The sequence below is a fragment of the Symphalangus syndactylus genome, chromosome 3, assembly GCF_028878055.3.
Source record: "Symphalangus syndactylus isolate Jambi chromosome 3, NHGRI_mSymSyn1-v2.1_pri, whole genome shotgun sequence".
Classification (NCBI taxonomy): Eukaryota; Metazoa; Chordata; class Mammalia; order Primates; family Hylobatidae; genus Symphalangus; species Symphalangus syndactylus.
In genome coordinates, this window is record NC_072425.2 from 149087037 (window position 1) to 149112367 (window position 25331).

At 43.4% G+C, this 25331-nt stretch overlaps 1 protein-coding gene and 1 long non-coding RNA gene across 17 annotated transcripts in view; one reads left to right on the forward strand and one right to left on the reverse strand.

The window, feature by feature from the left end:
* Positions 1–25331, forward strand: part of NTM (neurotrimin) — a 971166-nt gene that overhangs the window by 679422 nt on the left and 266413 nt on the right. The gene's annotated exons all lie outside the window — the stretch shown is intronic.
* Positions 1054–13811, reverse strand: LOC134736139 (uncharacterized). 3 transcript variants are annotated; one of them, XR_010119907.1, is made up of 3 exons: positions 6895–13811; positions 5838–5991; positions 1054–2001 (listed from the first exon to the last, which is right to left on the reverse strand). It is a non-coding gene; the product is annotated as an uncharacterized lncRNA (long non-coding RNA). The 3 variants fall into 3 exon arrangements; XR_010119908.1 differs by having other exon boundaries at positions 1054–1393; positions 1894–2001; positions 5838–13811; XR_010119906.1 differs by having other exon boundaries at positions 5838–13811.

Sequence of the window (25331 nt, forward strand, 5' to 3'; positions counted from 1 at the left end):
TAACTTTTCTGAGTCTGAGATAAGAAAACTGGCTTTCTCTAAATCAACAGTAGGGGCCTCATTTAGGAAAGCCAGAATTTTCTGTCTTACGTATCATATTATATCCTTGACCTGTGTGAGACCTCCTGTTGAGGTCAAAGTTGGGTGGACGCCCCTCTTGATGTGTCAGTGTGGAGCTGGATTGCCCTTCAATCCCTAATGCCCTCACTTTCTACCCAACTTAGCATTTCACTTGTAATTAGTTCCTGTTAACCTTTTTTGTTTGTTTTTTATAGCTGAGTATGTTTGCATGTGTACACGGGCTCATGCTTGCATGCCTGCTCTGCTTAGCTATGTTTAAACTGTTAGAAAGAAGAGACCATTCCTTCTTTATGTGTCTTTTGGATAAGCTCGAAATCTAGGGGTGTACAGAAGAACTTCAGATCACACTGCTGTCTGACCAATCCCTGGGGTTCCTCTCTGCTGCCAAATGTGAAGGAACACATTGTTAGACAACAATACCCCCCATGCTGCCACCTCCTCCCTCCCTTCAGCTGCAAAGCAGAGCCCAAGAGCCTCCTGCAAAGAGAGAAGACCGATTATATTTTGTAGTTTGTAAAGATCTCTGGGTCCACGCGATCAATACATTTCTGGTCCCTGTGTGGGGAATTGTTAAGTCATTCTTTAGCACCAAGAATAGAGGGCCAGTACTTCCTGGGGACTAACAGGACGACCATGACAACCACTGAAGCTTTTCTTGTGTTCACCTCTGGAAACGGGAAAAGAACAGATTCTTCTCACCCTTCAGAGTGCAAAGGGTTCTGCATTTCTTGTCATAATTCCGGAGTCTATGTGAAGCCTTGTGTGAGAAAGTAGTGTGAACACGGTTGATGTTTGTGTCAAGATACAACCACAGTGGCTCAGGGACCCAGAAGCTAAGAATCCCAGCACAGGTCAGCCTGGTCTCAGCATTCTCATTCTGACATCCTCAAAACAGACTGACACCCCCAACCAAAACCCAGCAATATTGACAAGAAGAACACAAAACTACTAAAAACACCAGGACTACAGAGCTTTTTTTATTTATTTATTTATTTATTTTTTTATATAGCAGATACTACATGTAAACTGTAGCCTCTTTCCTTCTGCACCTGTTTGTGTGGGGTGCTGGATCGGGGGCTTCTGAAGAGTCAGCCCTGACCCTGTAGGAGCTTCAAGGCTGACTGACCCGGGAGAGAAGAACTTCTGCATTGCTGCTCAGGATTTTTGTTTTTATTTTTCTGTTAATTGTGAGCCCAGGAAAAGGGAATTTCGATTTTTCAGATATGACCAGGTCATAGGAAATGCAATCGAAGGGAAATATAATTGGAGGGAGATGTAGCCTCCTGACTTTAAGGCCACACACCTCACATACCTAAGGACAAGAAACAAAAGAGCAAATCAGACACATCTGACAAAAGTGAGACAGATACAGCATAAAGTATGTCTGAAAACAGCAACAACAACAACAACAACAACAACACTTCCTCCAAGTGACCCCCGGAGGAAGACACCCCCAGGTGGCCCAGGCATGGAGACTGTGAGACTCACATCTACAGGGCACACTTCTAGGAGAAAGGCAAGGTCCCCCTTCATGCCATGGGGCTGGCCGCACCTGAGGAGGGAGCCACGCCCTTTCATCCATGGCGGTCTCCTCCCCGGAAGCGAGGCTGGGCTGGGGCAGGGGTGCGGTTGTGAGGCTGAAGAGCAGCCAGGAGGCAACCGTTCTAGTGAGCAGAGGATCAGCTCCTCCAACACACACTGGCTCTGGGGTCTCTTGCAGGGGTTGTCAGTGAGAGGTGTGCGCCCTTGGCTGTGACCTGGGAGTTATCAGCATGGCTGGAGATGAGATGTACATTGCTCCATCACCCTCACCTGGGACCAGGTTTTGCCTATCTCAATGGCAGCGTGACTGGTGGGACGTGACACCTCTGGGGAAGAGGACCAATGCTGTGTTCAGCCAGGGGTGCAGCGTAGGAAAACCTGACGGGGGGAAAGACAAAGCAAGGAGGGACATTTCAGTCTAGCTCAGTCACGAGGGCGGCCACCAAGGTTTTTGCCTGTCAGACATGTCTGTGATTTGATGGAGGAGGAGCCACTTTCTAGGGAAAACTGATGCCTCAGTTTTGAGAGTCTCCTTTGCTGGGTGGGGGGCCCTCCCAACAGTTTTTGATGCACAAAGATCTGCAGCCTCCTGAGCAGGTGACTCTGAAAGATGCAGTGTCTCTCTCTCAGCTTTCCCACTGACCTTTACTGAATTTCAGACTTGGGCTATCCCAAAAGGCAGTCGGAAATTTGCTCAGTGGCATTTACCTAACTGAGGCCACTGGCAGCATGACACAGTTGGGTGACTTTAGGGTTTAGAGAGAAAATGCTGGCAGGGGACTGGGGAAGGGAGAAGGGTGGGATGGGGGGAGGGATGAGCTTCTCTTTCTCCTATTGCTATGCATTGCTCAAAGGCAAGCGGGCTGGCTAACAGTTACCCAGCCAGGGTCAAGCAGCTGGAGAGGGAAGTTAAAGAAATTCACAGCCAGGGCCCTGAGAGTAGCCTGTGAGCACAGCTCTGTCCTGCGGCAGCAGAACCTTCCATGGCTGGTCCTCAGAGTCCTGAGAACCAGCCCACCCCTGTGAGGATTTTCTTGCTCTGGAAATTACTGAAATTGATTCATAGCAAAGATGGGGGGGAAAGGGGCTGGGCAAATGATTTTTTTGTATAGCAGGCACTGTGTTCACCGTGGGGAAAGAGAGAAACTGCCCCTGCCTTCACAGATCTTACATGAAGTGGGGAGACAGGCGAAAACATGCAATTACACAAATAATTGCTTCCAATTGAGATCTGTGCTTCCAAGGAGAGGTGTGTGCTCTGAGAGGGTTTATGGGGGCAAAGCCTAGATTGGGGCATCTGGAAGCCCCATGAGGATGAAAAGGGGGCAGCTAGGGAAGGGCAAGATAGAGAACTGCCTGTGAGCAAAAGGTGCCTAGGCCACTAGATGTGGGGCACACAGACACCTGCAGGGCCAATGTGTCGAGAGCAGAGGCAGAGGCGGAGCTTGCAGGGCTGGCCGGTGTCTCTTCTCTTTTGGCCTTATTTGCCTGCTTCTGGCAGTTTTCTTTTCATACTTATATGTATTGCCTCCAGCCTTGTCTGGTTCTTCTGCATAACTGTGGCTGCCTTGTAATAGGAACTTGATAAAGAGGACTTGACGAAATCTGAGCCCTGCAGCATGTCCGGGGTGGTGGAAAGGATGTCTTGGTGCCAGTGGGTTGGCTGACCTTGGTCAAGACAGATAGCTTGCTCCTTGGTTAGGGATTTTCCCTGTGGAGTCAGATACATGTCGGTTTGAATTGTAACCCTGTGACTTTGGTTGAGTAACTTAATCTCTCAAAGTTTCAGTCACACTGGTGGAAAAATACAGATAGTGCCTACCTTTATTTATTTGGAACATATGACAATGATTTTTTTTTATGCCAGGCACTGTTCTAACTGCTTCACAGATATTAGCTCATTTAATCCTTACAGTAACCCTGTGAAGCAGGTACCATTATTATCCTGATTTTATAAATGAGAACACTGAGGCCCTGAGAGATGATGAAATGGCTACTATATGTTAAAGCCAGGGTTGGGAATGATGGAATCTGGATGAATCTGCAATCGCAACTACTTTTATTTTTCTTATATTTTTGCTCCATGTGGGTTCTGGAATTGCTGGGATACCAAGTGTCGGCAGTGACTAGGAGGGAAAGAAGTAAGATTTTTGACCACAGGGAGCCTTATCCTTCTTGGCATATCACTTAATATTTTCCTCTGTCTCCAGCCCCCCAGGCTCCGACTGCCTGGACAAGCAGCCCCTGATGATGGTCAGGCTGACAAGCTGCTGGCAGGACTGGCGCAGGATGCCAAGAGCCCCCTCCTCCCCAGGAGGACCCCTTAGACAGCAGTGTCAGTAGAATCCTGGCTAAGCCCTGGCCATTCCTCACTGCTCATCTAACTGCTCCGTCTATAGTTTCGACCCGGAATGTGAGGAACAAAGCCATATGTGAGCTTTATCAAGTGCTGAGTCTATTTCAGGAAAGACTGTGGAGAATGCATCAAAGCTGGTTGCTTATTGCACCATGATCCCTGAAGATTGGATCCAGTTCTGTGGAAGCTGGCAGAATAACGGGCCCAGACTGACCAGTGAGCTCACTGAGGGACGTTACTAGTTGGTCCAGTGCTCATCTGCCAGGTCAGAGACAGGTGGGAGGCAAGAGAACTAATTAAATTGGCAGTGGACATTTTACCTCTAAAATATAGGGCAAAAAGCAAACAGGCCTTTCATATAGAAGCTAATTATTAAAGGAAAGTAAAAATATTGGGGTGTTAAAGAAATATGTGACTGGTTTAGAAAATTCTCAGCAGATATTTATCCCAAGGAGGGAGATTTACAAAGCCAAATTTGCTCTTAATCCTTAATCCACAAAGCTGTGATCCCACAATTTCACCAGGAATAACTGACATGAATGCTAATTGGAACTCTCCCTTTTTCCCTCCCTCCTTTTTATGTTCTTGGACACCGGCATTCCGGCATTCTCTCTAAGTTTGGGAGTCCTGGTCTATTTCTCCCCTTAGACAGTGATGTTTGAATACCACTACCCACCGCTCTCTTTGGCATTCGTAGTGTAAATGGCACTTTATCAGTTGAAAATGTGAATCCTGTCAACAGCCCCCAGCTCTGCCATGCTTATCAGGGCAAGGAAGAGGGAGAGTGAGGTTCAGAGAGATGTGCTCCACCCTGTTCATTCCGGAAGAGTGATAGATAATAACATTTTCAGGCAAGAAACAGCAGGAAATCTAACACAGGAATTAAGGCACCAAATGGGAAAGTCAATTGCTTATTCACTCCAAGTTTTGTATTTGAAAGGAATGTTATTTGATTTGGGGACTCCCTCATTCTCCCTTTCTTTTTTCTTTTTTTTTTTTTTTTTTTTTTTTGAGGTGGAGTCTCGCTCTGTCACCCAGGCTGGAGTGCAGTAGCGTGATCTCGGCTCACTGCAAGCTCCACCTCCCGGGTTCACGCCATTCTCCTGCCTCAGCCTCTCCGAGTAGCTGGGACTACAGGCGCCCGCCACCACGCCCAGCTAATTTTTTGTATTTTTAGTAGAGACGGGGTTTCACCGTGGTCTCGATCTCCTGACCTCGTGATCCGCCCGCCTCGGCCTCCCAAAGTGCTGGGATTACAAGCGTGAGCCACCGCGCCGGGCCTTCTCCCTTTCTTTTTTCTAGGGGGCAAGTGGAATAGTAGAATTCTCTCTTCACAATCATATTTTCCAGGCTCACTGTGTGTGTGTGTGTGTATATGTGTAAATCCTCCATTTAAACTTTTACTAATGTTTAACAAATGTGTATTTCTCAATTATGTCAAAGCTCCCCATAAGTAAAAGAAGGAATCCCTGGATTTTTTTTTTCTCATGGTGTCTCTTGTCACTCTAAAATGGACCTAAACTAAGAGGTAAAATAACAATAATGAAACAACAACAACAAAATACTACTTTTGTAGTGCTACCCATCTTATCTGTACAGTGTTTGATAGCTTTCCACTGCATTTTCCTTGCATTTCACCAACATCACTAGTTGCTGTGGTATACCGATCACAACAAAAATAATGAGCATCTCAGCCCTGGGCATGCATGATTCAGCGTAATGCTTGCAATGGCCTTATCGGGGGTAGCTGTCATTGTCCTCCTTTACCAATGAAGACACAGGCTTAGAGAGATTGAGTAATGTGTCCAAAGTCACCCACCTGACAAGTGATGGAGATGAGATTTGATCTGAGGCTTACCTGATGCCAGGGCCTGACCAGTTAAAATGGTCATTCTTTCGGTGACAGAATTGAGGCAGAGGACTTGTGAGGTCACCCATAGATGAAGAACAGATCCAGGCACAGAACTCTGGTCTCGTTAATGCTCACAGCTGCTCTTCTTACCTTGCCAAGGCTAGGAAAAAAGAGCATCTAGTCACCAAACAAACTCATGCTACAGAGACTCTTTATTCTCTTTCATAATGCAAAGGAAAAGGATTCTGGAATTCTAGACCAAGCTGATGGGTGTTTTCCTTGGATTGGGGAATGTAGAGGGATTAATGAGGACAGGAGGCAGACCTTATCAGGGTGAAATAACATGAATAAATGAGGATGAACTACTCTTTCTTCCTACCCAACTTCTCAAATAAATTTCTTGCAAAATTAAGTAAATTCTTCCTTCAAAAACTCAAGTAGAGGATTTGTCTTGTTTGTTCTATCTTGTTTGATGAATCCAGGTGTTTTCTAAAAAAGAAGGCACTCAATGTATGCTCTTTATTTTTTTGTGCTGATTACCCTAATTGGTGGGTTTCCTTCCAGGATCAGCAGCCAATTCTCCACTAAAGTAGCATCACTGGACCTTAGGGTCTATTTACAATAGCAAATGTAGCGGTCACCCAATAAAAAAGCTGCTGGGCGTGGTGGCTCACACCTGTAATCCCAGCACTTTGGGAGGCCAGGGTGGGCGGATCTCTTGAGCCCAGGAGTTCAAGACCAGCCTGATCAACATGGTGAAATCTCATCTATACTAAAAATACAAAATTTGCCAGATGTGGTGACACGCACCTGTAGTCCCAGCTACTCCAGAGGCTGAGGCAGGAGAATCACTTGAGCCTGAGAGGTAGAGGTTGCAGTGAGTCAAGATTATGCCACTGTACTCCAGCCTGGGCAAAAGAGTGAGACTGTCTCAAAGAAAAACAAAGAAAATAAATCAAAATATTGTTTCCACAGTGCAGTGTTAGCCTGCTGTCTCAAAAGGGCCTGAGATTTGCTATATAGCCAAGCTGTGTGGACTCCATAGGAGACTCAGGATTAGCACCTTAAAGTCTTGACTGGGTTTTCTTCTTTAAACGAAGCTGTAGATTTAGCCACAATGCCATTTGTCTGCACTTACTACTGGATGGACACAGTGGATTCTGATTTGTAGTCCTATTCAGTGAAAATAGCCAAATCATTGTGAATACACTTTGATGTGAAATCCTTCTTCTGAAGAGCCCAGAGCAAATTCCCATGTTAGGGAGAGGCAGATGGATGGAGGCAGAGTTAGCTCACAATGAGTTAGAGGAATGTCAGCATCTCCTTGACTATACTGGTAGCTGGTAGAATAGAGTGTATTCCGTATTCTAAATATAGAATACAGTCAATCTAGACCCAAGAGAAAGAGAAAGGAGGGGCAGCCAGGGATATACTAACTTATGAACTTGAGATTTATAAGCATTATCAATCTTGAATTGAAAAAGTGAATCTCTTGAGGGAGTACTGGTGGCATTCCAAAAGCTAACCCAAGTATCCATCTAATTTGTAGCAAATCTAGGCATGTAATTCCCTTAGATGATGGAATTGAGATGGAGGACATGGAAAATGATCAGACACCCTTCCTGCCTGGAGTGTAGCTCAGAATGAATTATCTGTGGTTAAGGGAGAGGTCAAGGGAGGGAATGGTGGTACTGGTGAGGCATTCCAAGGGCTTGGTGTGAGGATGCAGTAGGAAGTGACGGGATGCGAGTGGGTAAGAAGCAGGGCCCACAGAGACCCCACAGAGCTGGAAGGTAGCAGCATGGTATTTATGGTGCTCTGCCCATGGTCAGGTGGTGCACCTTCCAGGGACATCACTGCTGTGGACATGTAGGCATTCAGCTTTCTGCTGGCAATGCAGATGTAACAGTGGTTTTCAATAGCTGGAATCCACACTGAATGAGTATGTTGTGTGTGTTTATTTTTGTTGTTGTTGTTTAGTTGGGTTTTCCTCAATCCTCTGAAAGGTCTTGTCAAGGGTATTGCACACTCAGTGATGGCCATTAACAATAACAATAACAACACCGGTGACACTTACTGCACATTACAGGGCACTTGTCACTGTGTCAATGTCCTTAACCGAATTACCTCATTTTACCACCAGTGTGCCATCATCACCCCCATTTTGTAGATAAGGAAGGCAAGACTCTTTGAGATTCGGTAACTAATGCAAAGTCACACAGAAAAAGTGACTGACTGTGGAATGCGGGTACTCAGCTGCTAGGTTAGGCCTTTCCTCATTAACTTACTTAGAAAGGAATTTAAAATTTTTATGAACTAGTTTATAGGTCTCAAGACATATGTAAAGAAGTTCACTTGGGCCAATAGCCAGCATGGCCTTGTGGTGAACTCCCTGACTTCCTAACCTGGATCCATCACTGACTGGCTGTGAAACCTTGATCTAGTCATTTAAGCTCTCTGTGCCTCAGTTTCCTCATCTGTGAAAGGAGTGGGGGTGGTGTTCGTATGTACCCCATAGGGTCGGTGTGAGGAGTAAATGAGCTAATATTTGTAAACCTCTTAAAACAGTGTAGTCAGCACTACGTAAGGGTTTGATAAACAAAAGCTGGGAGGACCAGTGGATTAAATCCAAGAGGGCCTGGGTTTCCGGCTAAGCTTTGGAATGGAGTGAGGCAGATTGCAAAGGATGGGGCTGGCCTTGAGGTTGGATCCTATGTGGCTGTTTCTTTGACTGTCAATCTTCATTCTTAAATCTTCTCACTTGAACACCTTTTATTGGCACTAAATTTGTTTTAGGATAATGAACGCAGCTGTTCCAATTATGGTGCTCACCCCACTCACCTCCATGTTTCATCTCTCAAAGACACCACCTCTCCCTTGGGACTAGCTCTGAGCATGGTGAGGCCGGCATGCCCAGGGCTGAGGCTGGCACTTGGAGAGCCCTAGCATCAGAGGGGTTAACACATTATCTGGGCATACTCAAATAGTATGAGCCCATCAAATAAACAAACACACCAACTTGCAAATGAATAGAAACATGTTTATTAGAGTAGAGGAAAAACAGCTCTTTGGCACATTAACACTGTGGCATCAGGAGTGGCAGCTGCAGCCTGGGACAACAGGCAGGGAGGAGGAGACAGTAAATGTGCATTTTCAAAGTGCTTAGCATCAGGAGAGGGTATTTCCAAGCAAAGAGATGTGTGTGCGTGTGTGCATGTGTGTGTGTGTGCATGTGTGTGTGTGTGTGTGAGAGAGAGAGGGCAAGAGTGAGAGACAGAGAGAGACAGAAAGAGAGAGAGAGAGAACCGTCAAAGCAGTACAAAGGCCAGGAGGCAGTGGTAGTGTGCACATAAGACCTAGGAGGATGTGGGTTTGAATCCCATCTCTTTCAGGAATTGGGTAGCCTTGGGCCCTTTACCTCTCTGAGCTTCTGTCTCCACACAATTCTCTTATAATCTGTCCTTGGCAGGCTTGTAAGTGAAGATCATATGAGATGACCTGTTTTAAGCATCTAGCACAGAACTCGGCACTCAGAAGCTGCTGGATAAATGCCACTCCTCACTGCAGTTCTATGTTAGAACATTCCAAGTTTTGCATGGTTCCTGAGGAGGAAGGCAGCTGAGTGTTCAGGTAGAAAAGTATGAGGTGTGGGACAGTGGGAAACCCTCATGAGCAGGTTTCAAGTGAGAAATAATTCCTTTTTGCAGCAGGCAGACGAATTGGAAACGACAAACTCCTTGATTATAAAATTAAGAATTAAAAGTGTTTATTTTATTCAATAAATACAAAACCATGACTGTAGTATACTTGTATTCCAAACTTTGAGGATTTAAAAAGGGAAGAGAGAGAACGGCTATGAGAAAGAGCACAAGACTACATCCTGAGTTCCTACACGTCATCCCCCATCCCCAAAATAGCAGCTCCACTTGTATACATTGATACATTTTCAATGTAGCAGTTCATTGGCAGAGAGGTGTCCAATACCTAAAAATAGCTTGATAGCTCCTAGCGTAGATCATCTGCCATATCACCTGATATTTCATCTTCCCCACTAAAATGTAAGCTCCCTGAAGGCAGAGATTAATCATGCATATAGGAGGTAATCTTTGATATTTAGGATGAGGCAATGAATACATGAATGAATATGTCAATGAATGAATTAATCAATGGATGGAGAGACAAGGAGAATGAGACCCTCTTGGACTCAGGGAATCTTATATCTTTGAATATTAAAATTATGTTTCTGTCTTTTCTTGCTCTTCTCAACCCACCTTGCCTGACAGTTTGTTACATTGTCAAATTCTGTCATTTCTTCATTTAGCTTGCCCCTATTTCACTGTTAGCCAAATTCTTACACCCACACAGATGACCCTCAACCTTTGTATGTTCAACTCTTGCACAGCCCACAAATCCCCCAGTGCACTCCACGGAAACCACTTTGCAAACGCCAAGCCTGGCCTTGTGTGCCGCCTTGATGAATGAGTCATCACCAGCCTTGCTGCCCACCAGACAGCTTCTTGGTTCCAGGGGCGCTGCCTGCTTTGTCCTATAGCAGTGTTAGTACGATTGTTTGAATACTTCACTGCATTCTTCCCCCACAGAAAAATGAAAGTGCTGATACCAGTGATAAGAAACATAGGTTTCATAAACTTAACACAATTGAGGCAAAGATGGAAATCACTTGGCGTGCAGAAAAGAGCCAATGTTTAGCCTCAGTCGGATGCTTATCATAGTTGAGCTATCTGACTGTGTGCTCAGCTGTAAAGGAAAAGAAAAAAAGAAAAGAAAGAGAACAGACACAATGCAGTCAATATTGTCAGAGATTAAGTCTAAAATATATGGTGTATTTTGGAATTTTTTTTTTTTTTTTTTTTAGGTTTCTGGAAATGCAGATATAAATCTAGTTCGTTTTCACTCTCAGGCATGTTTTAGCAATGTGATGTGGTAGTGCAAAAACCTCTTCCCTGATTTTCTTGTCCTACTTTGTCAAACAGACTCAACTGTGTGTTTATATTTTCAAGAATTGTAGTAATGTCTTTTCAGTTGGCTAGTTTTTAAGAAAACATCTTTTAAAATAAATACTTTCAATTTTTCCTACTCCTCCCAACATGAGTGTCCACCATGAGTCCCCTTTCGCCAAACACTTCATGTTCCTCTGCATTGTGGTGCCCCTTCCTTTCCTCTCTACTTCTGCATCCTTTGCGTTTCCTCTTGAATCCTGTCTTCTCCTTCATGGTCTCTGGAGGGGACACTGCGGGTGCTTAATGTGTAAGGGGAATCACACAAACATAGTAGACCCTAAAGAAACATTTTAGTTGGATTTTGAAGTGGGCCTAGACTCCACATGTTTTTTTCTCAACATCTTTTTTTCCCTTACTCAAAATATCCTGCAGCCAGGGACTTCTCTCACTGGCGCTGTTGGTTGTTTGTTGGTTTCTTTGTGCCTCATCAGCTTCCTGTACCTCATTTCATGATCATTTTGACCTAAGACCATTGCCCAGTGGCTTCTCATTTCCAAGATCTCTACTTGGGTCTTTTTTCGCAAGTCTGTGCTTGTCTCATAACTCCTAGTCTTGTTCATGACTGAAATATATTTTTATCTTTCTGTGGACATGAAACCTACATATACACTCCTGTTCTCATTGCTCCATTAGCTCTGATCCCTCTGATTTGAGTTCTGTCTATTGAGCCTCTTTTATTTTGTTTCTTTATTTGATGTTCATGGTGGCGTTCTTTGTGAAATGTTTGGTGATTCTGGATTGAACCCGTCTCTGTAACACTGAATGGCCATTTGTCTGCTTGTTGCCTGTCCTTGCATTCTGATGGAGGAAGTGGGCGGGAGGTGCTGCTGCTGGAATGTGTGCTGGTTTCAGTAAAAATGGGGAAGGCCTGGAATGTGCTATGGGGCAGTGCGCTGGTCCTGGCTGTGGTGAGTTCTTGATCCTCCCAATGTCACCTGCCTTGAGAACTCTGCCCTGCAAAGTGGATTCACTCTCCCTTCTAGCCTTAAGCCATGCACTCCATGTCCTTCTGTTTGGTGTAGAGATTTAGCCTTTCTGACTTCTCCCACTGCAATGAGATGACTAATGCTGTGTTGCTTCCAACCATCTCGAGACTTTCATTCCCCTCTTGACATGGGCACTTGCCATGGTTGCTTCTCTCTGCTTGCTATCATTCAGGGATTATTCAAGTTCCTATTCTTAGTATGTTTCTCTTCCCTTATTTTGTGTGGGTTTGGCTGGGGCAGGGAGTTCAGAAAAGAAGAGAAGATTGTAGCAAGCCACCTAAAACGGGAAGTTGCCTTCTTCTCTGGGTCTGAGACATACTGACTTCCAGAACATCAGGAAACCAAGAGGATCACAGCACAGGGCCTGAATCCTCTTGTTTGAACCTTGTTGTAGATGCACAACCTGTGCATTTCACACGTAGGAAGCAGGGGTGCACAGTGGGTACTTGCTCTATATTGAATGAAATTAAGCCAATGTTTCCCACAATGTGTGTGACAGATATTGTGAAAATGTGAAGTAGAGGAGTGAGAGGGAATTCAGTGTGCTGGTGGTATCAAGCGTGCAAACTCAGTTTAAGAACTCCTTTCACAAAAGTTTTAAGATTATCCTTTGTAGCTTAAAAAACCAATATAGACAGAAAAGAACCCCCACTCTGGTGCTTTCTCCCTTCTTCCATTCCTGCCTTGACCATCCCTTCCTCCTCGTAGCCTAGAAGCAGCCTCCGGGCCTCCACCTTCCCTTTTGGTTGTCCCCTGACCCTAGTCCAACACCTGCCTCTTTGTAGAGAGGAGCTTGTTGGACACGTGGGATTCACGGGCCAGGTGGTTCAGCAGCCCGACAACCTGGATCCTCCTGACCCTCCTCTCCTCGTGGCCAGCCCAGCTCAGGGCTGCCTCTGAGAGTCTGACCTCCACAAAGGAAGATGAAATGTAGAGACGCATTTGCTGCCTCCAAGTCACAGTGCTTCAGGTGTTTACCTTTCCTCAAGTCACGGAACTGGAGAGCAGGGCAAGGCCTTAGGGACTGTCTGTTGAGCGATTGACACATTCATTGTATTTTGAAATGAAGAAACTGACCCTAAACCCGTCAAGTGACTTTCCCAGTAAGTTTGTGGTACCGGCTGAACTCAAGTTCAGATCCTAGGTTAGCAGTCCTGTAAATTGAGAAACAGAACCTCACTACTCAAGCCAAACTGATGTCTACCCCGAACCAAACATCCAAGTATGCACTGGGGTAGGTGCTTTGTGACCAGTTCCCATGGACTCCACTTTAGAGCCCTTCGAATCCTACCCCGCCCCACACCGCCCCCCACCAGCCCCTTCCTTGTGCTCTGCCTCAGCCTCAGAGCCTGGTTTATTTCTTCAGGGTATTTTTGTCAAGGATTCCCAAATTTGTTACTCAGTTCTTTCCCCATTGATTCCCAGCTCCATTCCTCAGCCACACACCAAGCTACACAGTGCCTCATGGACTACCCTCCTGCAATGGGTTCTCTGGAGCCCCTCCTGCAGCATTTTGAGGGAGGTGCCTATTTCTTCCAGATTAGAGACCCTCCTGTCCTCTAGATACCTGTAGCTCTCCAGGATCCTCCAGCTTCCTCTAGACAGGCTCATATCTCAAGCAATGTGCATCCAGGAGGGGGTTCTTCCCTGCACATGAGACATAGGCCCCAGGTTGAGAGGCAGAACTGCTTCTTCAGGCCAAAACCCAGGCGTGCTGCCTCAACCCGAAGACCACACTTTGGCATTAAACATCTTTTCAAAGTACAGTACATCCACCCCCTGGGCTGTTTGTTCTAGATTCTTTCAACACTTAAGTGTCTTATTACAAGTCTCTTTCCTGTTTAGGGAACGGGCAATGAAATTGTATAGGCAAGGGTTACTCCGTTTACCTGGTGCATTCAAGGCTGAAGACAAGGAGACATTATCCTCCAAAATCCTTTTTTTTTTTTTTAAAGCAAATCTGCCCTAGAGTAAAGTCTTCCTAAATTTTGATTGTTATTGTGCTATGAACAGAGGTTTTATCCGTATTTAATGGAACATAGCAGTGAGAGAAACTGGAATATTGGAACTGCTGTCCTCCGCGGATGAAAGGAGGTTGTAAATAACATTTTGCTGCTGGTAAACAGGCAAAATAAATACAGAAATATGGAGCCATGCAAAAAACATTCGACTCTGTCACATGTTGTTGGTGGAAACCACTCATAGAAAATCAAACACAGACTTTGACTTGCAGTCACAGAAACAGTATACGGCCGGGCGCGGTGGCTCACGCTTGTAATCCCAGCACTTTGGGAGGCCGAGGCGAGCGGATCACGAGGTCAGGAGATCGAGACCACGGTGAAACCCCGTCTCTACTAAAAAATACAAAAAATTAGCCGGGCGCGGTGGCGGGCGCCTGTAGTCCCAGCTACTCGGAGGCTGAGGCAGGAGAATGGCGTGAACCCGGGAGGCGGAGCTTGCAGTGAGCCGAGATTGTGCCACTGCACTCCAGCCCGGGCGACAGAGCGAGACTCTGTCTCAAAAAAAAAAAAAAAAAAAAAAAGAAACAGTATACTACATGGAGTTTCTTTAGGATTTGCAATCTCTGTGCAGTTGCAGGCTCTGCTTATGTTATCTTTTCATGAGGGTCTAGACCTGAGTTTGCAGAATGACTTAGAAATCAGTGTATTTCCTGCTTCATATAGTGTGATTAACCTTTTTTGATTTTACATGTCTACAAATGGTGTTAGTGGTCATAACTGCAAACTATTGCGATTTTTATTGGTCTAGAATGTGAATGTTTGTGTTAGAGCATCTGCAAAAGCAAACACTTTGGTATGTTGAAAAAATAATGAAGATCTAAGTGATTTTAAGATGGCATTTTGTGAATGCATGCTAAAATGCTGCTAGATTTTTATTTGTTTTACTGCTAATGCTGCATTGAAGATATAGTAGCGCTGCAGCACAATTTTTTTTCTATTTCTTCTTTTCCTTTGTCCTTCAAAAAATAACCATTCTAGTTGCAATTTTTGTTCAAAAATCAAGATAATCACACATTAAGATAAGTTCACTATCTAAGAAGTAAATAAATGTAAAAGTAAAGCATCTCATAGCAGTTATCAGCTGTTTTGTGTCATACATAAACATTTTGCTTAGCATTGGCATATTTTTTGTGTATGTTCTAATAGAATGGCCAATAAATCAAAGTCATCTAAATGTCTTCATCAACACCTTAGGTATTACACTCACTGATGTTTAGCATCTTTCATATTGCAATTATAAAGGTCCCTCAAACCCTGGCTGATAAATTATTTTAGGTTTCTTGTGAAGAAGGGTTGTGTTTAACTATTAATTTTCATACCAGCTTATACCTAATAGAATGTGTGGCTAATGAATGTGTTGAATTAAATTGAGTTAGATTGAATCAAATTGAATTGAACAGAAATAAATTGAATTGTATTGAATGATAAACAGGAGAGGGATAATGCATGGTGATCTAATAGCATCTGATAATAACAGAACACTGAATTTACACGCCTAACTTAGGAGATATTTGATAACTCATGAGTGGGAAAATTGCCCTTCTCCTATGTTCCTGGGCATCCTTGCCAAGTGGAGATGAATGTCACAGGAGACCTCAGGCAATTATATAGTTCAAGCATCTTCTGTATTTGTGTGGCAGGAAATTGTGCCAGAAGGGTCACAATTATTCTGTATGTCACCAAGCAGGAGCTCCATTTTTACAGATTTTTAAAAAAAATTTTCTTTTGTTCAGCAGCAGCTGGCTGTGTGAGGGCACTTAGGAACAAGTGATGTGAGTGTGTGTGTGTGTGGATCAGATAGGGGGTACCATTTGCTAGTTTTAATTGGTAGATTCAACATCTTCCACTAACCATGCAGAAGCCACTGGCTGAGATGTTACCATGGTAAATCAAACTCCGGTGTGTGATTGGTAGACTTCTGAAGCAGGTACAGTCACTCTAATCAACTCCAGGAAAGTCGAGGCCATCTGGTTTTGCCTCACCTGGAAGTAATTTACCACCCCAGGCTCAAAAAATTTACCCTGAGGTCAGTAACAGTAAGCCTGCCTCAAAGATATTCCAACTGAGTATGGAAGAGGAGTGGTGTGACATAGTAATTTCTGTTTGTTTTTATATTTTCAAGCTTGGGAAAGTGAGGGGGCTAATCATGCAAACCAGAGCCAAGAATAGATTTGGCAGGTGCTGACCCACCTAGTTCCAGACAGCAAAGTGAAAACTCCTGAAGCTCATTCTACAGCACTGCTTTAATGGTCCAGTTCAGAATGTCTAACTAATTGAGATTTTATAAAAGGAACTTTGACTAAGCATCAAATTGCTCAAGAATATGGTGGAAGAGACAGGATTTTTTTTTATTTGAGTAGTAAGGAGTGAAATTGGGAATATCTGCAAGTAAGGGAATCTTTCAACAAGACTTCACTCTAAAAAAAATAAAAGTATGTTGGGCCATAAACATTACGCATAGCTATTTAGGATTACAGATATTCTTGTAATCAGACAGGATGTAGCCAGCCCTAACCAAAATATACACAGTGAGAAGACTTCAGAATCATTAGCTCTTTGGAATAGTTAGAAGAATGTGTTCGGTTTGTATGACATTGATTTGTTTTGGCTGCACTTGAAATGTGTGGTCTTTGCAAGTCAATAGAAATAAAGTCCTTTATTGAATAGGAAAAACTCCATGGAGTGAATTATACAAAGAAATGGAAGGCCAGGGTTCTCAGTCTCTTGTGTATTTGTGGGAGTGGATGCCAGGCAGAATGTGTTGGGCTTTCGAAAGGAAAGCACAGGGGCTTGGGAGGAAGGTCAGTGTTTTAAACTTTTTGGGCTGCTAGAGCAAAATACCATAGACTGGGTAGGTTAAAACAACAGAGATCTCTTTTTCACAGCTCTGGAAGCTATGAAGTTCAGGATCAAGGTCCCATCAGGTTCTTTGTGTGGTGAGGGCTCTCCTCCTGGTTTGCAGATGTCTGTCTTCTCCCTGTGTCCTCATGTGGTAGAAGGGGCAAGGGGACTCTCCTCTCCCTTTTGGGAGGCTCCGGGAAGTCTCTACTCTCCTTACCTAATTACCTCTGAAATGCTCCACCTCCAAATACCCTCGCATTGGAGATTAAATTTCAATGCATGAATTTGGGGACACAAACATTTAGCCTATGGCAGTAGGAATAGCAAGGTCAGGTTAAGGGACAGCCATGGAGAAGGTCATTTTGGAAGCTGGGTTCTTCCAGAAGTGTGATAATCCCACAAGGCTGGAAATGGGAAGGCCCTGAAAAATCAGCTGGTGTGACTTCTCCATCTATTAATGAGAGGGTGGAAGGCCAAAGGGCAATATAGATAAGGAATAGATAAGGAATAATCAAAATAGTGGTGGATTCCAATTTTACAGTACCATGTTCAGAGATGCACTGAGCCAGAAGAGCCTGAAAAGCTACTGGAATCGTGTGTCTCCCCACCCTCCGGTGCCCTAATTGTGCAGTTATTTCAGACTTAGACTTCAATCATTTTACAAGTTTAATACTGAGGTGGAAGGACTGAGGTGGAATTGCTCTTTGTCCAGATTCTCTTTGTTCTTTGGCTCAAGAGCAGTAACGAATGGACAGACATGTCCTTCTTTCCCCTGCCTGGAGAGGGAACACAATTAGGAATCCTGGTATATGAGTCTCCACTTCATCTCCTCTACAAAAAGAGGCAGACATAGCACTTGTGATAAGCCAGCTCCTCTCACCATCTTCACCCTAAGCTTTTAGTCAACTCTCCAGAGAGTCAGAATCTATTAAAACACACTTAACATGACCCACAAAGCAACACAAAGTTAAGGAGCAGGGTGCTGTGTCCTTGAGCATGTGGGCACAACACCATTCCCTCTAAAAGCTAACTCAACAAGGGAAAGTAAGGAGGGAGATCACGTTGGAAAAGCAGTGTGAGGAAGAGAGGAGGAGGCAGAAAAGCACAAGAAGGGGAGATGAGAGAGAAAGAAAGGAGGAGGAGAGAAAGGAAGAAAGGTAAGAGTGAGTGAGTCTTTTGTGGGTTGCACATTCTCTTTAAGAATCTGATAAAAATTATTTCTTTCTCTGGAAAACAAAATGCATACAATCACATATACTTTGCAAGTAATTTGGGGTTCAGAAGCCCATATATAGACTTGGGTAAGGCGATCTAATCTATCTATCTACCTATCTATCTATCCTAACAACTGCAATTTAGCGAAGTTACATACATATATGTGTATTTGTGTGTCAGTGTGTATATAATTGTTAAATTGCCATTGTTAGGTACATGTTACATGCATTGAAATATGGCATATATGTCAAACACAATCCCTCATTATCCAAAAAGGTACAAGAGTGAATAATGGGAAAGAATTGAGCAAAGACATATTCAAGGTGACTGTCAGCAATGAAAAGTTAATAGTGCGGCCTCCTACAATGTAGTGACTTCTTTAAGGGAAGGGATTTGAAGCCATGGGATTTTGGATGATTTAAAATGAGCCTCACTAAAGCCCTGGATCACACAGTGGCGGAAACAAACCTGAAAATAGCCAGAGTAGCAGGCAGAGAAGACTAACTGATCTCTACTCTTTGAACCCCATGGTTCCAGTCCATTTAATTGTTCTTCAGGCTAACAACTTCACTTTCCATAGGGAAGGCAGTGTAAGCGACCATGGCCTGGGGTTATGGGTCAGAACATCATACCTCACTATTTTAAATGAATAAACATTTCAAACAACCACTGCATTTCATTGGTTTTCCAGAACATGATTCATTTTACCCGTGTTTCCTCATTTCTGGTTAGTTGTGAAATCCAGCGCAATATTATGGATTTATTGTCACACTGAAAGGATGTGTGTGTATGCTAAAATTCAAAGATCACATTTGCCTCTGCTCTCACAGGAAGAGGTTAGGGGAATGGCACATTCCACTGGTTTGTCTGTGCACAGGAGTGCAGGGCATGTGACTCTTGGGGAAACTCCTACAGCTGGCTCTCTGGATCACCAGGAATCATGAAAGCAGGCTTTGTAAACATTGCATGTATTCCCAGACATTGAACATTGTGACATTTCATGACCAGCTCTCTCAGAAGAGATGCCAAGTGTAGATGTCCTTTCTGGAACATCCCTGCATAATTAGGCTGCCCCCAACTCCTCACCACATACATGCAACATTTTCCTGCTGTTGAGTAATCATTTGTGCTTGACTAGTTTTCTGCCTCCTCAAACATCGTCTCAGGGCAAAAAGGCACAGCGTGTAGAATATGCTTCTTATAGCAGGGTTAACCAGGGCTTCCTCATCTCATTACTAGAATCTCCTGCACCAGATTCCACACTGGCTCTCTTCTCACTTCATATCTTGTTCATATGATTGTTCATATCTTTCTACCACTAGATAATGATCTTGTTTAGGAGACAGATCTAGGTTACAGTATCTCATATTTTCTAATTATTCTGTGAATTAAAACTCATATCATAAAGTTAGAAACCCTTGGCATGCCATTCAAGAATTTAAATTCTGATTGGAACCTAACTTTTCTAGCCTGATAGTGGAAAAATGAAAGATGATAAATCATGGGTTCTAATCCTGACTTTTCCTACTTGCTTACTTTCTGTTATTGGGTACTTGGTTAAGTTTAAAGAACTGTATAGGCATGTGACATACATTAGTTCATCGTAACAATTGGGTGAAGCAGGTGCTCTTATCTTTATTGCTTACATTAAACCCAGAAAGGTACAGAAACTTATCTGTGAGCACGTGGACTGGCTTCATTTGAATTCACATCCATCTGATGCCAATAGCCATGCTATACAGCCTTTCTTTGTGTATGCCTGTGCATCCTTGGTAAGTCTTTATTTTTTTTCCCAATGTAAATTGGGGTTGAGGGGAGTGTAGACTAGACCAGCTGTATTCAATATTTTTAGTTCTCCATGTCTCCCATGAAGCACAATTTGAAAATCACTAGAATACCTCTAAAATGATGCCTACTCTAACATTCTAATTTTATCCCTTTGTCATTATCATCTCCCTTCCACCCCTTTTCAGCACCATGAATCTCATGGTTCCTCCATTTGAACAGTGTCTTCTTCTCAGAACGTGCTGGTTATTTCTGTGCCTCTACTTCTTCCACAAGCTCTGCTCTCTGTGAATCTTTCTCAGTCTCCTCCACCTGAGGAACTGTTCCAAGGCTTTTGCATTTTGCTTACATCTTTATTGTTGTCAGCCAGCCCTGTATTGAAGCTCACTGGATATTCATCTGGACCCTTCTATAGGTTGATTCATAAATTTTTATGATGGAGACTGATGACTTTCTCATTTTAGTTTTCTGTAGGATCTGTGTTAGTTTCCCATGCTTGCTGTAACAAATTACCACAAACTGGGTGACTTAAAACAAACAGAAGTTTATTCTCTCACAGTTCTGGAGCCCAGAAGTCCAAACTCAACTTCACTGGCCCCACATCAAGACATTGGCAGAGCCACAGTCCCTGCAGGAGCGTAGGGGAGAATCTATTTCTCCTCTCTTCTTTCTTCCAGTGGCTTCTGGTATTCTTTGGATTGATACATTATCTCATTCTTCAAGGCCAACATTTTCAAATTTCCCTCTGATGCATATTCACATTGCTTTCTCTTCTATATATGTTCAAATTTGCTTCTTTCTTGCTCTGATATGAATTAATTGCATTGCATTTAGGACCCACTAAGATACTCCAGAGTAATCTTCCCATCTTTGGATCCTTAATTGCATCTGTAACTTACCCCCACCAAACACACACCATATAAGCTCACGTCCACAGATTCCAGGGATTAGGATGTGCATGGCTTTTGTGGAACATTTTTTTTTTTTCTTTTGAGACCAGGTCTTGCTCTGTCTCCCAGGCAGGAGTGCAGTGGTACAGTAACAACTCCCTGCAGCCTTGACCTCCTAGGCTCAAGAGATCCTCCTACCTCAGCCTCTTAAGTAGCTGGAACCATAGGCATGTGCCACCACACTCAGCTAATTTGGCTAATTTTTGTATTTTATAGGGTTTCACCATGTTGCCCATGCTGGTCTTAAACTCCTGAGCTCAAGCAGTCTGCCTACTCCCAGGCATGAGCCACTGTACCCAGCCAGCTTTTGTGGAATATTTTTTAGCCTCTCACAGTGTGCCCAACCTTTGGCTTCCAAAGATTCTTGTCTGTCTCACATGCAAAATACATTTTCCCCATACCAACATACCACCACATTTCAGCCTGTTACAGCATCAACTCATATCCAAAATCTTACCTAAGTGTCATCAGCCCCAAAAGTCCCAAACTCAGTATCTAGATCAGGTATGGGTGGTACTATGGATATGATCCACCCCAAGGTAAAATTTCTGTTCACTTGTTGACTTGTGAAACTAGAAGATGGGTTATCTGCTTCTAAAATTTAATGGCAGAATAAGCATAGAATAACAATTGTAGATACTCCTATTCCAAAGGAGAGAAAATGGAAGGAAGAAAAGGTTACCCAGACCCAGGCACCTTCCAAATCCAGTAGGGCAAATTCCATTAAATGCAAGGCCTGGGAATAATTCCCTGAGGCTAATATCACTGCCCTCTGGGCCCATAGCTCTGCCTTCTGGCCTTGCAGTTCTGGGCTCTGGTTCCAAAGCTCAGGCCTCACAGTCATCTTTCCTTTTATCATGAAGGGTAACACATGTTTGCAACTTTGTAGTTGTATGAGCTTATTTTCTTTCTATGGAATTTTGGGAGTCTAACAACCTTCTTTCATTTAGTCATGTCCTCGATCCTTTCAGTCTAAGCTGGACATGTTTCTACTGATGTAATATTCTCAAAAACCTGGTGATTCTCCTGTATGTGTCATAGGAATTCATATTATTAGACAAAAGGGTCCTCCACAGAATTTCTTAGATAATCTCATCTTTCTTTCTGACTTATGCTGATATCCATGCATATCCAAGGGTCACATATCCATTCCCTTCGGTTCTAGCAACAGGTGTTCAGTCATATACTTGGTGTTCTCTCCAGAGGACATTTTGTTAGCAGTGGGTCTTCTAATTTTAGCATATTTTGAAATTTAAAGAAGCTGTTAATTTCTAAATCAAGGGTCTTTTTTTACGTAACACTTCTTTCCTCAATTAATCTATTTTTGCTCACATTTTACTATAAGCAGAAACGAGGCTGCACCTTGAGTACTTTGCTTGGAAGTCTCATCAGCTAAATATCCACATTCACGGCTTATACTAACTGTAAAACAATTCAGCCAAGTTTCTGCTTCTATATAACACAATTTGCCTTTCTTCTAGTTTCCAACAACATGCTTATAATTTTTTTTCTGAGACCTCACCAGAAGGGCTTCTATGGATTAGCTGGTAAAGACAATCTGGGCTTTTTCTATCACGCACTTACGAGTTCTTTGAGCCTCTACCCATTGTCCAATTCCAAAGCCAACAGCACATTTTTAAAGTGTATTTCTTCTAGCAATAACTCACTTCCTTATAGCAAAATCTGCATCAGTCAGGGTTAAACCAGAGACACAGAACTAGTAGGAGACATCATAAGGGATGCATTGCAGGGAGTTGGCTCACATGATGATGGGTGCTGGCTAGGCATGTCTGAAATCTGTAGAGCAGGCCATCAGGAATGGCAGCTGGAGCTTTCTGGCACAGGCTGAAGCTGCTGTCCACAAGTGGGATTTCTTTCCAGAAACCTCAGTTCTGCCTTTAGGGCCTTTCAACTGATTGGGTGAGACCCACCCCGATTATCTAGGATAATCTCTTTATTTAAAACCAATTTTATTTTTGAACGTTAATCTCATCTACAAAAATGGCTTCACAGCAATGACTACATTAGTAATTGATTGACTGAATGGGCATTGCAGCCTAGCCAAGTTAACACGTCAAACTGACCACCACCGTGCTTGCCTGTATTATCCTTGATGCCTGTGTATCTGTTAAAATGAAATACTATGATAGTAGAATGTTCCCTTCATATCAGTGAGGAGATCATTTGATTCAAATGTGGGAAAAATTAAAGATCATGAAAATACATTAGCCATGATTATAATGGAAATGCGGGGAAGGGCATGCTAAATATTTAGAAGAAGCTAAACTTCTAATGAAATGAGATCTCCTCAGCTGGGGCTGGTGGACCCAGATGAGCTTCAGTGGGTCATGAACCTCCCAGACTCATATGGGGTGTGTGTTTTTGTGTGAAAGAGAGAAAGAACATTTTTTTTTTTCTGTAATTAGAGTTCATAGCTTTTATCAGATTCACACAAAAAAGTGTGTTGCATAATAAATTTAACTACCTCATATATATATGGTAACCAGGTCATCCGTCAGTAGCAATAGGCCTGTATTAGGAGTCCTTGACTGTGGATCTAATAAAATCTTCCATGCTCGTAACTCACACCTACCTGGATATTCTAGAATCAGCTCTTGCAGAACTCAGAATTAATGCAGATAGTGGTTCTTATAGGGATTGGCTAGGGCAAAATTAGGAGATGCTTGTTGTACCAAAGCCTACTGGTATGTTTCCTACTAATAAATCATGCCTGATGCCTCCAAGTCAATGACACGATAGAGGAAGTGAGTGATGAGGCAGGCAGCGTAACTCTGTGAATGAGCCAACCCCAGCCCTTCCCCTGACTTAGAAAGGGGTTAATGCACACAGATGGCTGCAAACCCCCCAAGCAGCCAGCATACTGTAAAACAATATTAACATCGTTGCCTTTTGAATACCATGTCTTGTAAACCCCAGGATATGACAAGCCTCTTTAGAATCTTCTTTGATTGTGTTACTCAGACTCCCGTAGGGAAGTAGGGAGGGGTAGGGGTAGATACCAGAGGAAATATGTAATTAGGAGTCTCTTAGAACAATAAGGGTTCTCAAACACGTATGTGTGCAACTGATTTGTTGCTTTTGGTATTTCTGTTGGTGAGTAATTAACTAACCATGTTTTGGGGGCAGTCTGTGCAAGCTTGGGCAATCTGATTGTTGTGAACCATGGGGAAAGAATAGTTGCCTTTAGCTATATTTTCAGAAAATACCAAGTGGAGATGTGAATGGAAAGGAAAGAACAGATTTTCTGGAGAGATGCCATTATGGTAATGTCAGAACTTCCTTTCAGTCTCAGATAAATCTTTCTTGTTATCACCCTTATTTTTAGTTTTACGCAAGACAGGAGGCCCAGTTCAGTTGGAGAGTGCCATGTACACAGATATCCCTGCCACCTCCGCAGGAGAGAGGAACAGGGGCCTCTGCGGGACTCTGGCTCCTTATTTTATGGTTGTGATTGCTCCTCACTGTGGTGCCTGCGTGTGGGGTTTCAGGGAGAGGGACCTTTTGATTTGACTGCTGAGAAGAATAGGGTTTTCTTCTGGGAACTCTTCTGAGAGAACAAGCTTTTGACAAACACTCTTTGAAAGTTACTCTATGGCCAGATGCGTGCAGATCCGAAGATGGTGTCATTTGTGATAAATGAGGCTGGCTTATGAACTGGGTCCATGTGCACACAGCCTGCAGCCACGGAGTCCCTCATTTTGGAGATGCGCTAGCTCCTTCTGCCCTGTGGGCTGCTGGGGCTTTGTGTCACTGGCATCAGAAAATAGAATTTGGCAGTTCTCTAGGCTAAGGGTTTCCAAACTAAGCGTCCTCTGTATTAACAACGAGCAGCCAAAATGGGAACTTTTCTATTTGTGAAGGGGATCCAATGAAAATAAACTGTTTTATTTTGGTGACTTTGAGTATAGGAATTGTCTTCTCTGGACCTCAGTTTATCCAACTAGAAAAATGGGAGCAGAGGTGCCTAGTTATCTTTAGGAATTTTCTGTGACTTAATGAAGCAATATTCATGTAATGATTTGGTGGTGTAAATGTCCCCAGCAGTGCGTGATGTTAGTTGTATGTTTGCCAAGCACCTAGCTCCTCTGGTAAAGGTAACCTTTGTAAATGGCAGGCTATGAGTATTGTTAAAAGGACGTATGGCTCCACCTTCTTTCCAAAAAGATAATTGAGGAATATAGGGCCAGTTAAATAGCATAGAAAGAGGTTCAGAGTGCCTTGACCTGGAGCAGTTTTTAAAACCTCAGGCCAAAACTCCACTAGGAAACTCACCAAACTAACCATTATGGTCAATTTCATTTTGAAATAAAGCACCCTAATTCATCCGTCCAGGAGTCCAGGTTCCTGTGTGGCCCAAGGTTGCATTCAGAGGTCAGAGTAAATCCTGTTGCTAAAGAGCCACTCCTTCTAGAAATAGCTTTTTTTAATGTCAGCAATTTCTCAGTTCCATTCTTGGATTCTTCAGTTCTATCTCATTTCTAGCCACAAACCTGTTTGGGGTTTGCTCCACCATAAGTCAACACATGCACCTGCTTTCCCATCAATTCCCAGAATGCAGAGGACACTGTGGGTCTGCTAAGGGGCTTCTTTCAGAACTTCTGGGGTCCACATGGTTGGAATGTGTGCTAACAGGCTGGTCTCACGGTGGCAGTTCTAATTG